This window comes from Carassius auratus, chromosome 42 (genome assembly GCF_003368295.1).
Source record: "Carassius auratus strain Wakin chromosome 42, ASM336829v1, whole genome shotgun sequence".
Lineage (NCBI taxonomy): Eukaryota > Metazoa > Chordata > Actinopteri > Cypriniformes > Cyprinidae > Carassius > Carassius auratus.
The window spans coordinates 11,257,102-11,270,695 of record NC_039284.1 but is presented as its reverse complement, the minus strand read 5'-3'; the positions used below and the strand labels follow the sequence as shown (position 1 = coordinate 11,270,695).

Sequence of the window (13,594 nt, the reverse complement as noted above, 5' to 3'; positions counted from 1 at the left end):
AAACAGTAGGGGGCAGTAAAGTCCTTTACAAAGTTTTTTTTTTTTTTCTTCGCTTCATTGCTAGGTTATTATAAACGTTACATATTAACAAAATATGAGAAAATGTTGTTACTCCTTGAAATTGTATGACTGTGCAACAAGGCGTTTGGTCGGTATTTACATGTTAGTATACTTTCCAATTCAACTGCGGATTTTAGAAGGAGATATTTGAGAATGTATTTATTATATTTCATATTTTAAAACAGCAGCGTCAAGGAGCGGAAAATAAAATGGAAATATACATTATACATTAAATTAAATGCACAGACTAGCTCAAAATGTAATATACAAAATAAATCATCAGTAAAACCCATAGACTGTACAAAGTTCAGTCAGTGTGACGTATCGAGGTTGGCTGTCTACAATTTCTATTGGTCAGGATTGACGTCAATCATGTAGCGCGCCAAAACAACAACTAATCAAAACGGCGTAAATGTCACTCAACTAGGAAGTGTCTGTTGCCTAACGACCAGCAACTGTTGCCTTAAACATAAAACATGCAAAATGCCTCTCGAAAAGAGTGTTAAAGTGAAAGAAGTTATTACTTCTCTTTGTAAATTACTGTCTGTGTTAAGCGTCGAGTCGATACCAACAGCTGAGGCATTCAGGAGAGCCAAATTCAACAGAAAAGATGCGGTAAGATTATGGTAAAGTTACTTTACTACTGTCTTGGTAACGTTAGCACTAATCCCTCTTTAATTTCATTTAGGATAGTTTGGTAGAAGAGTCATCATCATTAGCTAGATAAGCCCTGCTTAGTGTGCTCAAAACATGTTTTGCTTTCAGACAGTGGACATGTGGAGTTTGCTAAGCAGTCTTTTGCAGAAAGCTTTTGCTCTAGATTGTGCATGCTGGGACTTTAGAGACCAAGACTATGGTAAGTTGATCATTGCCCACAACTGCAGTCCATGTGTAATAATACATCATTGTTTGTATGACTCACAGTGTTGTGCTTGCAGATATGCAGCTGCTGTTTGTCAGGAGTGCTCTGTGTTACTGTGGCTATGGGGCCCCGTGGGTAGTGGGGCCCTGGCCCCCCAGTCACAGAGAAGAGGTGGGGACCCGAGATTTGCTCCTGGCGTTCGGCTGGGTGCTGTCATCAGGGAATCTGCTAGACTTCATGCTGGCTGAGAAGGTTCATCAGTTAGACACACTCTCATCTGCACCACTGGTGAGACCTTGGGTTCTGGTGATCCAATCAACGGACAGATTACTATTTTTATAAATTGCTTTCCTCTATTAATACTACAAGGATCTTGTAAATAAAAAGCAGTCAAGCTAGAATTTCAAGTGTTATTCTGTTTAAGGCCAGCAGGGAGCAGAATAACTTCATTTTATGCACAATGATGTTCATGGAAAGGACATTGAATTTCTAGTTCTAGTTCTAAAAAAGAAAAAAAAAAAAAAAGGAAAAAACTTTTCTTGAAATCCTATCAGCATGCCTCTCAAGAACATTATGCAAGACTGAGATACTATATATATATATATATGTGTGTGTGTGTGTGTGTGTATATATATATATATCAATAATCATTATATCATTAGAGTTATTAAAAACCTTAATGACCCCATTATAACAAAAAAGGAGCAAACTGAATTTGGTATAATAATACAGAACCTGTTACTTAATAAAAATTTACTTAGACATTTTTTAATAGGTCTGAGTGTTGCATTGTTCTCAAAAGGAGTGCCGCATAAATCTATTTCTGTTTGATGTATTTATATATGTGCAAAGGATACTACTGTTCAAAGGTTTGGAGCCGGTACATAAAAAACAAAACAAAAAACTAATAATGCTTTCATTTAGAAACTATTTATTAAATTGATCAAAAGTGACAAAGACTTTTTAATGTTTCAGAAGATTTCTCTTTCAAATAAATGCTCTTCTTCTGAACTTTCTATTAATCAAGGAAACCCGCAAAATGCATCAATGTTTCTTAAGCACCAAATCAGCATATTCAGTCATTTCTGAATGATCATGTGACACTGAAGGTTGATGGCTGCTAAAATAATCAGCTTTAACATTTCAGGAATAAATGACATATTGAAATAGAAACAAAAATTCAATGATAATATTTCACAAAATAAAAGTCTTTACCATAGTGTTGATCAAATAAATGTAACCTAAGCGTAAGAACCTTCTTCCAAATACAATACAAATTTGAATGCTCTACCAGTTGAGCTACAGGAACACAATCTGAATGCAGCAGTAACATATTTTTCCTAAAAAAGCTAAATTGTTTGTTAAAGAAACACTTTTCCAACTCTCCTAGAGTTAAACTGTTGTGTTTTACCGTTTTCGAATCCATTCAGCTGATCTCAGGGTCCGGTGGTAGCACTTTTAGCTTAGCTTAGCATCGATCATTGAATCTTATTAGACTGTTAGCATCCCACTCAAAAAAGACCAAAGAGTTTTATATTTTTCCTATTTAAATCTGGACTAATCAGATTCAATGGTCTATGCTAAGCTAAAAGAGCTACCGCCAGACCCGGAGATTAGCTGAATGGATTCAAAAACCGTAAAACTCAACTGTTTAACTCTAGGGGAGAAAATGAGCATGTTTAAAAAAAAAAATACAAAAGAGTGGAGTGTTCCTTGGAGCTGTTAATTACAAAAAGAAAAAAGATCAAAACATTATTATTTGTAATAGCATAAGCCCTAAGTAGCAGTTCCTGTTTTATGGGTTTAACAAAGTTAAATCAAAATCTCCCCTAGAACCAGCTTGAGGTTCATGTCTCCCCTGGGGTTAAATCATAAAACCTTAATCTACTGAAGGATTTCTTTATCTTTACTATTGTATTGTAGGATTTGTACTTTTTGCCTCCAGATGTTGTTACAGTATTAATAGAATGATGCTTGATAGCTACTGTAATGTAATTTTTTTTCATGTTTGTGAACATGTAAGATCCCCCAAGGACTAATACCTGGACAGCCTGAAGTAGCGGCACATGGACCAGAAGAGGATGCCTCAGTGAAGAAGGACCCGGTTCTACAGGCTCTGCAGTGGCAATATGGGAAACTAAGACTTCAGTGGAAGTGCTTACTCTCAGCCCAGGAGGAGAGGTCCAAATTCACTCACAGGGTAAATCACTAAAAATCTAATCTAAAATAATGATGAAAACAGCATATTTAGATGTAAATGCAGAAATGTAATAATACCCTGTATTCTCTCTCTCTAGGTTATCTCCAGTATCAGCCCTTCTGCTGTCTGCCAGCCTCACCTCACTGGTTCCCATTACAGCAACATGACATCAACTGCTCTTGACAAGGTGACATGAAAATGCTGGAACATTGTAATGAAATATTGGCATAAGATCATGCAGGTCTCAGGATTTGTGCATTAAACACTGGGCAAGTGTTATGAGTTCAGCCCCTGATCAGTGTTATTACATGACAAGCAACGCCTTTACTAATTTAGATTCTCTCCAGAGACTTCTTGTCGCATTTGTATTCCTTTGGTGTATAGTAAGTGCTTCTATCCGTCATCAGAGCATATGGAGATCAGCGCTCGATAATAACTGCCGTAAGCTAGGTAACAAGCTCATTTCAATCTACGAATGATTGCTCACAGCTGTCAATGTGTTTTTCATCCCCTGGCTTAATCTGGAGAAAGCTGTAATGAAGCATCCACCTCTGTGTACCTGCCGCCCGATGCTTTGGTGTGACAGATTGACAAGGTGGGAAATCCTGCTTGTTTGAAGAGTGAAGATCTTGATCTTTAAAGTCAAAAGGCCCACGCTCTCCTGTTCCTTTGCTCTTTCCCTTGCTCTTTAGAGGCATTGTAAGAGTATTTTATGTATTAGAAAAAGTCCCCCTCCTGACACCAAAGAAGGGGCTGTTTTTGTCAGGTAGGTTGTTTAGAGTATATAACAAAAATGTGAAAAAGAACGAGTGGTATAAATAGAAAGTGAGTGAAAGAGAGTGTAAAAGATTTTAAAATACTGTACATTATTGTAGGTTATCTGTGCCCCGCCTCTCTCAAAAGCGTCATTTTCTAAAAAGTTCCTCCTTCCGACAAGTACAGTACGATCTGATTGGCCAACTGACCCAGTGCATTGTGACTGGTCGAACTCCACAAGCACTCGTCGGAAATGTAATGTCCCTTTCCATAATCGCAAACCTCATCTTTCAAAATAAATGTAAAGACAAGGCTTGTGACTGTCCCATAGACTGCCAAGTAAGTAAAAAAATAAGTTACACTGTCAAGATCCAGAAAAGTATGAACGCATCATCAGAATAGTCCACTGCCATCAGTGTTTCAACCATAACGCTATGAAGCGATGAGAATACTGTTTGTAAGCGAAGAAAACAAAAATAACGACTTTATTCAACAATTCCTTTGTCAACAGTCTCCTCTGTGTCCACATCACTCAAACTGCAGACGCTCTTCTGTGTCACCCGCGCCACAAGGATGTGCTGTTTCTACATGTATTCATGCTTTAATTTGAAAGAAAACAGCGCATACTTGTGGCATGGATAAAATGGAGAGACACAGAGGAGTCTTTGACAAAGGAATTGTTGAATAAAGTAATTATTTTTGTTTTCTTTGCTTACAAACAGTATTCTTGTCGCTTCATAACGTTACGGTTGAAACCCTGATATCAGATGGACTATCCTGACGATGTCTTTCATACTTATCTGGACAATGACAGTGTAAATTACTTGGCACTCTATGGAACAGTCACATGCCTCTCGGTTTTCATCCAGAATATCTTAAATTGTGTTCTGAAGATGTACAAAGCTTTTACGGGTTTGGAATGACATTGGGGTAAGTGATTAATGACAAAATTTTCATTTTGGGGTGGAGTGTCCCTTTAAATGCATACATTTTTTTTATGACACTTATGAATCATTCTATTAATGGGAATGGACGGTTGTAAAAACTAGTTTCTATAAATGACTAAAGCTCAAGTTTATTGCCATTTTATTCCCACATTCACAATTAGTAAGAATTGAATTGGGCACAAAACTGGCCTTCACTATATTACAGGTGCAGCTCAATGAATTAGAATCTCAGGGAAAAGTTCATTTATTTCAGTAATTCAACTCAAATTGTGAAACTTGTGTATTAAATAAATTCAGTGTACACAGACTAAATAAGTTTAAGTCTTTGGTTCATTTAATTGTGTTGATTTAAAAAAAAAACACCAATTCACTATCTCCACAAATTAGAATATGGTGACATGTCAATCAGCAAATTAACTCAAAACACCTGCAAAGGTTTCCTGAGCCTTAAAATGGTCTCTCAGTTTGGTTTACCAGGCTACACAATCATGGGGAAGACTGCTGATCTGACAGTTGTCCAGAAGACAATCATTGGCACCCTTCACAAGGGTAAGCCTCAAACATACATTGCCAAAGAAGCTTCACATTAAGCTTCAAGTGTAGCCCAACATGTTAACAGAGATTTGAGTCGAAGGAAAAAGTGTGGAAGAAAAAGATGCACAACCAACTGAGAGAACCGCAGCCTTATGAGGATTGTCAAGCAAAATCTATTAAGAATTTGAGTGAATTTCACAAGGCATACAAACACATTTGTTGTCATATACAGTTGTCGTATTCCTCTTGTTAAGCCACTCCTTAACCACAGAAAACGTCACATGCGTCTTACCTGAGCTAAGAAGAAGAAGAAGTGAACTGTTCCCCTTTGGTCCAAAGTCCTCTTTTCAGATTAGAGCAAGTTTTGCATTTGATTTGGAAACCAAGGTCCTAGAGTCTGGAGGAAGGGTGGAGAAGCTAATACAGTCTGTGATGATTTGGGGTGCATTGTCATCTGCTGGTATTGGTCTATTATGTTTTTTGAAAACCAAAGTCATTGCACCTGTTTACCAAGAAATTTTGAAGGACTTCATGCTTCCTTCTGCTGACCAGCTTTTTGAAGATGCTGATTTCATTTTCCAGCATGATTTGGCACCTGCCCACACTGCCAAAAGCACCAAAATTTAGTTAAATGACTATGGTGTTGGTGTGCCTGAGTGGCCAGCAAATGGAACCTGAACCCCAGAGAGAATCTATGAGGTATTGGCAAGAGGAAAATGAGAAACAAGAGACCAAAAAATGCAGATGAGCTGAAGGCCACTGTTAAAGAAACCTGTGCTTTCATACCACCTCAGCAGTGCCACAAATTAAGGCAGTAATTAAAGCAAAAGGAGCCCCTAACAAGTATTTAGTACATGTACAGTAAATTACATATTTTCCAGAAGGCCAACAATTCACAAAAATGTTTTTTTATTGGTCTCATGAAGTATTCTAATTTATTGAAATAGTGAGGGAATTCGTGGGTTTTTTGTTAAATGTGAGCCAAAATCATCACAATTAAAAGTACTAAAGACTTAAACTACTTCAGTCTGAATGCACTGAATTTATTTAATACACGAGTTTCACAATGAGTTGAATTAACTAAATAAAAGAACTTTTCCACAGCATTGTAATTTATTGAGAAGCACCTGTATATTACATGTATAAACAATATCCAGTTCTTCTTGAATGGCTTATTACAGTCACTAGTGATGAATTATGCACTGTGCACATTTTTACAGTGTCATCAGCCAATCGGTGTTGTCGTGACATCATTTTTCTTTTTTTTCTTCACATTAATTAGTCATATGTCATGTATGACTCTCAAGTAATTGGCTCTAAAGCCAAGAGCCAAGTACCCATGAGGGAAGATTGCAGATTTCAAATCACGTACAACCAGGGATCCTACTTCTTAACTAATAGCTTTCTCCAGGTATTCTAGACCTTGGCCTGTCAGGTCTGAGTGTGTGAAGTATACAGTGTGGGATATGTTTAGACACAGGCTAATACATTTCTCTTCTCAAGCCGTATACGTTACGGTGGGCAGCTCAGGGATCTCTCTCCCTCCCCTTTGCCCTTCAGCCTGTGTGGGGTGCTGAGAAGAGTTAGTCCCTGGAGCGCTTCTGTCTAACTGCAGAGATGTGAGGTATTAGCTGAGCTCCTACAGGGAAAAATTGCCCCTGAGTACAGATCAAAGAGGCTGCCAAGTGTGCACAAACCTGTACTTGCACTGGGGGTTTTATTGTTTAAAAAAACAACAGAGGTTCTTTGCTTTTAATCAGGATTTTTTTGTTACATTTTATTTCAGGAGCTGAAGAGGATACAAGCGTTGAATGGAATTCTGGAGGGGTATCTGGATTGGAAACTCCACGAAGCTTTATTCTGGTGCTGGATGGTACGTCTGCTGTGTTTCAAGCAGGAAGGAATTTGAGATTCACACTCCTTTATCAGATATTCTGTTTGTTCATTCTGTTACATCGCTGTACCGCCCCAGGTATTTATGCTTGGCCAGTTCATCCAGACAGATGTGTGAGATTTTCAGCACCTCCAAATTAATTTACTCTGAAAAGTTACCAATGCTGCTAAATCTAATATTACCCTACTGTTGTTTGAGAGCCAGACTGCTGGTCTGCCTGCAGTAACCTTGCCTAGATTTGAGTTGTCATTCACAGTGATGCACTGGCGCTCCAGGACTCTGAATCTGGCAGACAAGAGCCCTCGCTCACACTGGCACCTCTCCAATTTGAAATGAAGTTGTAAAGAAGTCTCCGGCTAGCAGAAGTGGGTCCTGAGCACTTGGCAGGGGCTTCATTTTTCACTCTCAGTGTGCATTTTGAAGTAAAAAGGGATGTTTTAACTGCTATTCAGTAAGAGTGGTGAGCTCATGGGTGTCTTTGAGTTGGACAAATGGAGGAGGGCTTTTAGTTTTCCCACTTCCAGCACATCATACTATTGAAATTATTAATTTTCTTATGGTACTTTTATGTTGAACCTCAATATAAGTTGATATAAGATGCACAGTCAGAATAAAACGCATTGTGAGGTTTCAGTGAATTACAATATCATCTAGTAAATGGAGTTGTGGAAATACTCTAAACCCTGTTAATTAAATTTTTGGAGCCTTTTAGTGAGAAATTCAATCTAGACTTTTGAAACGCAGACAAAAGTTCCCCGGTCCCAAAGTACAGGAAGAAGCGGATTGGAAATCAAATAGCATCCCCACCGCATCAATAGGAAATCTATAGTTCTTGATGAAAGCCAAACATTTTGGATGGTGCTATATGGGCATGATTGTTTTGTCACCGTCCACACAAGGGTGATGGAAGCAGCTCTTAAGCGTCGCAGCTATTGCTTGAGCTGCTGTTGATTAGCACAAGTTCTTAAAGAATTAATTTTCTTTGCAGGTGCTTGCACAAAGAGTTAATCTGAACTGTCATGACATTTTGTAGCAGAACTGTTTTAACAAGAAAACGATCAGTGGTGCTTGCTGTTATTATTGCTCATACATAGGGCTATTAGTTTTTAAACTCCTTAAGGCCTGTTTAGATATTTTAACCTTAAAAATAACTAAAGTTTTAGTAAACGTTCAAATTCAAGTTTGCTCACATTTGACTTTATAAACAAAACAGTCGGTTCTGGAGATAAAAATCCCATTCATTTTCTTTTTTAAATAATTTTTAGCTATTTTTCCCATTATAATATCCAGCAATCAAAGAAACACAGCGAGCTAAAAAAAAAAAAACACCTCTTCAGCAACCACCCACTCTCGTGAAGCACTGCAAATTACATAATATACTCATTGTCCCCAGTTTCAAATGAAATATTTGTATTCATATATGCATCCTGCAATAAACTTGAAATGGATTGTTCATATTATGACAGTCACTTTTAATGTGAATGTCATTTACAGAACTTCATGGGATTTTATTGTATCTTTATTTACATTGTCTTTTTATTAGATTTTTCAAGTACTTTTTTGCTTTATCAATGTTTGTGATGTTGTGTGTTTGGCTCTTAACCTATAATGTTTTAACAGCAATTTTTTTTTTTTTATCTGGTAAATACTGAGAAACTGTCCAAAAACTGTTCAACTTCAGTTTAGTGTGTTTCAGGACAAAATAAACAACATAATGTGTAGGTCTAAAAACACCCTTTTAAATTTTTCGCATAGCTAACCAAGCACATCTAATTTTCCTAAGAAAATAAGTTAAATTGTGGTTGATTGCACATTAAAGAGAAACCTTACAAAAACTACACAGAATGCATGTTCTGACTGCAAATGAGAACTAGGAGAAAACAAAGTTAACTAATAGCTCTTTAGTAAATGAATCTAAAGACTATATAATTCTTTTAGCAGGGTTCGCTGACATGGCTTGAGCACAATGCATCTCAATTGTCTCAGAAGGGGGTCTTGACAGACCTGTTTGACTTATGCCTTTGTCTCTGTGCAGGACAGCGTGATCGACAGCTCCCTCGCTGATGCGTCCTCGGTCGATCCTGCCGATTGGCCACCAAGGGAGCGGGCTGTCACGGTGAGGTGTCCCCACGGAGACGAGACCAGGAGAGCAGTCAAACGGCTTGACAAGATGTTGCTAAGGCTGCAGAGAGAACTGAGAGCCAGAAGAATAGAGCAGTCCACTCTCACACTCACCTCGGAGGTAATGACCAGCCAGCAGGTAAGATCCACCAACATAAGTGCCAAAGGGGAGGCTTCAACTTATAATAAGGTTAGGATTTCACTGCCTGAAGTTTATAAAGTTTTTAAATTCAAGCGCTGTCAGTTAGTGCTTTGACATGTTGACAGTCTAAGTTTTAAGATTTATATAAACTCAGTCCACATTGATATGTTCATCACATCCCCTTTATTTCCTGTTACCTTCCAGTTTAGAGTTTTTCAAAGTATTCTTTTATTTTACATCTAATATTGGCAAAGCAACAGTATCTGTACATAAAAAAGAAACTGTGACAAAGAAGATATTATATAAAAAATATTATTATGTTAATAATACTAATAATTATTGTAGTATTTAAGATAATTGTTTACTGACTTATTAGTATTATAAATAATAGTAACAATATTATTATTATCATTTATAATAATAACTTATTTTTAATTATTATAGTAACATAATAATAAACAGTCATCTACAGTAAATACCATAATGACCATAATAAAATTGATAATAATCATCATCATTATTAGTATTTCTTTTCTTTGAGTTTGCATAGGCACCAATTCCCCAGTTGTTCTGTGCATGTGGAACTTTCCTCCTCATGCTTTATTACCTGTCCAAAGGTTCTTCCAGCAGATTCCAGAGATGTTTTAATATCTCTGTAATGTTCGAGGAAGGTACTTAAATAATTATAAAAACTAGGTCATCTCATCATTGCATTCTTTTATTACTTGAATAAATTACACTTTATTGAATGAAAAGTCCATGTGGTTGGTGCGGTGGATAATTAGGTGGTCTTTGTGATGTGATACATCCACAGATCTAACCTGTTATGATAAATGACCGCCTGCCATAGCTGAGGTCTTATTCTGAGTATCTCAGACTGAAATTTCTTCACATCTTTTCTAAACACATTCCTAGTGATGCAAGAGATATACACTGACATTTCTACTCCCATGTACCTGATCATAAGGGTTTCTGCAATACCTTTCTTTTTGATATTAGTACCCATTTGATGTTTGATTAGTATTCCAGTCTGTTGAAATCATCAGTCTTAGCAAGCTTTCGTTCTCATTAGGGGGGACGTCAAGGGGCTTCTCGGCTCTCTGAAAGTCAGAGAATGGAGGTGGAGAAGAAGGTTTCCGGCTATTTAGAGGGTCTCCGTTTTACTAACACCTCCGCAGTCACATCAAGAGGCTTTTTGCCATGTCTCCAGATCCACAGCCCACAAAGCCACCGCACAGGTTACACACCGGAGAACCTGGCCTGGAAGTGACAGCTGGGAAGCTCCAGGCATCGACAGCTCTGGATGAGCTGAGGGCGAGGGAGGCTGTACTGCGGGGGCAGCTGGAACGATTGAGGCAAAATATGAGAGTGGAAATGCGGAGACAGGCCAGCACAATGGAGCAGATGGTTCTCATTCCACCAATTAAGAGATAAACACGCTTTTTGTGTCACTGTATGCACTGGGATCCTGACATAAAGTTGAACAGGCTGCATTTTGATTCTCTAAGTAAGGTGAACATGTTAGTGTTTTTCAAACTTATGGATGTTCTGCATTAGAGAATGTTTTGTAATACATTTTTACGTATTTAAAAATGACTGCCGCTGTGTGAATGTCTGTATGAATGGAAAATGAAGAATGTTCAAGGCCATTTTGTCTGTACTTGAGTACTTACACCGAGAAAAAAAAATATAATTTTGACTACTGGAATGTATCAAGCCACACTTTGAAAAACTAGTCTAATGACTCCGACTCAAGCAAATGTCTGACCTCTGTACTTCTGTGTACTTGGCGGTGTGCTAGAGAAAATGGAAGACATTTTTGTAATGCATGCCATTTATACAAGGCAGAACAGCCTAGCCAAGTAGGTCATTCTTTCTGTTGCTTTCCAAACCTGTGAAAGTTAGGATCGAAATTGGGAAAAATCAAACCCAAGTAATGATTAGCAGCTCCCTGCAGAGATCTGAACCCAGTTTTACTAAGCAGTTCATAACATGAGAGGATTTTGCCTTTCAATGCCAAGTTACTACCAGCCAATTGGTGTGGTCTCAATTACATTTGGAAAGCTGTAAACAAGCTAGGTGTGCAAGATAACATGAGCTTTTGGGCAAACTAAAGAAGCCGGCACAGGCCGCAGTATTAGCTGATTAAGAAAGTCATTTCCAACACCAATTTTCATTAGGATTATAAGCAGAATCCTAATCTAGACGCTGTACAGAGCATGACGATTTCTAAAAGGATTTTCTCTCCATTACCTTCGGCCTCCTCATCTAGTCCAGAATTGCGGTTTACAACTGAGGAAACGCAGACACACAGACTCGCCGGGTCCATTTCCCTGATGTCTGATGTGTGCTCTAAATGAGCTGAGACTCATGTAGCTGAAATTCAAGGTTCTTATTATGCTTTTATCAAGAAGGTCAACCAGTGACAAGCCAAGAGCTGGTGTGGGTGGGTTCTTCGCTACCTGGAGTTCTCTGATGAATATTTTAATAATTAGATGATGCAGATGGGTCCAAGTGTCGCATTTTCTCTTTGCCATCAATATTAATAGGTTGCAGTTTTCTCACTTCATATGAAAAGAGGTGCTGCATAGAAGAAGTGTCACAGAATCAGCCCTGCAAGTACAGTTTCAAAACTGAAACTTTTTCCCTTTATTTTTTATATGCAGCATTGTTACATACCTAACACACATGTGAGAATATAGTATAACCTAGTTAACAACTCTGTATTTTACTATATAGGGTATACATACATACATACATATACATATATACTATTATTATTATTATTATTGGACAGTATAAAATAAGGGAGTAAACTACATTTTTGTTTGACAAAAACATCTTTTGGGGCCACAGCTTCACACACAGTCTGTTCACAGAAAGTTTTATGCATTTGTAGACAAAACTGGAAAGTACTTTCTGATCTGGCAAGCTCTAATCTGATTGGCTGATTTGTATACAACTCTGATTAAGTGCACACAGGATTTTTTATCTATTTAATTTTTAATCAGTCAGCTTGGAAAGAAAGTGGAAATCTTCCAAATCAGCTTGCATGAACTTTAAATTAAATCTTTAAAAGACTTTGTTTGAAGTACTTGAAATACTATAATGATATAGTATTATAGTTTTTCTTTATATTTTTAATTTGACATTATTTTTATATTTTCTGTTTTCATTTTAATTTAAAACATATTTATTTGTTAGAATTTCTAAGTAATTTTGTTGTGGGTTTTTGTCATTTTTATTCTATCTTCTTTAAAATGTCTGTATAATTTGTATTTATTACTTTATAGTTTAAGTTATTTTAGTAAACAAAGTTTTTAATTTAAATAATAATATCTGTATATTTTATTTCTACTAATGTTTAACATACAAGTCAAAATGTTTTTTATGGTTTTAGTATTACTTTCAGTTTATTTCAATAGTAACCTTGCTGCCAAGTTGTCTAGATATCCATAAGCACAATGGTGTATATACAGTATAAAAAAGTTTGATACTAATATATTGATTGCATCTAAAATGTAAGCATTTTACAAATGATCACAAGTGTTTACAAAACCGGTCCCACTTTATATTAAGTGGCCTAAACTACTGTGTACTTACATCAAAAATAAGTACAATGTACTGATTTCATTCATATTGTATTGCAAAACACCTTTCCAGCTAATGAGACAGGTTTGATGTTATGGGTAGGTTTAAGGGTGGGTTAAGATGTAAGGGATGGGTCAGGGTTAGGGTTAGGGATAGGGTCAATCTCATCATAAATGTAGTTTTTTTTTTTTTTTTTTTTTTTTATATAAGTACAATGTAAAAACAGTTATGCACACAATAAGTGCACTGTACCAAATGATTAGTTTAAATGTAAGTAGTACACAGTAGTTAAGGCTTCTTAATATAAAGTGGGACCACAAAATATTTTTTGCTTAATAGGATATTGAATTAATGGAATACAAATTTGATTTTAATGTAATTAAATACTGTATGTTAATAAATCTACCTGATTTTACATAAACGTTGATTCTGTTCTCTGTGATGTCAGGTGTTGCATTCAACTCCTTGCCGAGGAATCCATCATTTT

General features: G+C 36.8%; 1 pseudogene; it reads left to right on the top strand.

The window, feature by feature from the left end:
* The first annotated feature begins 277 nt into the window (after positions 1-277).
* Positions 278-11,165, top strand: LOC113060647 (tubulin epsilon and delta complex protein 1-like; annotated as a pseudogene).
* Positions 11,166-13,594: the final 2,429 nt, after the last annotated feature.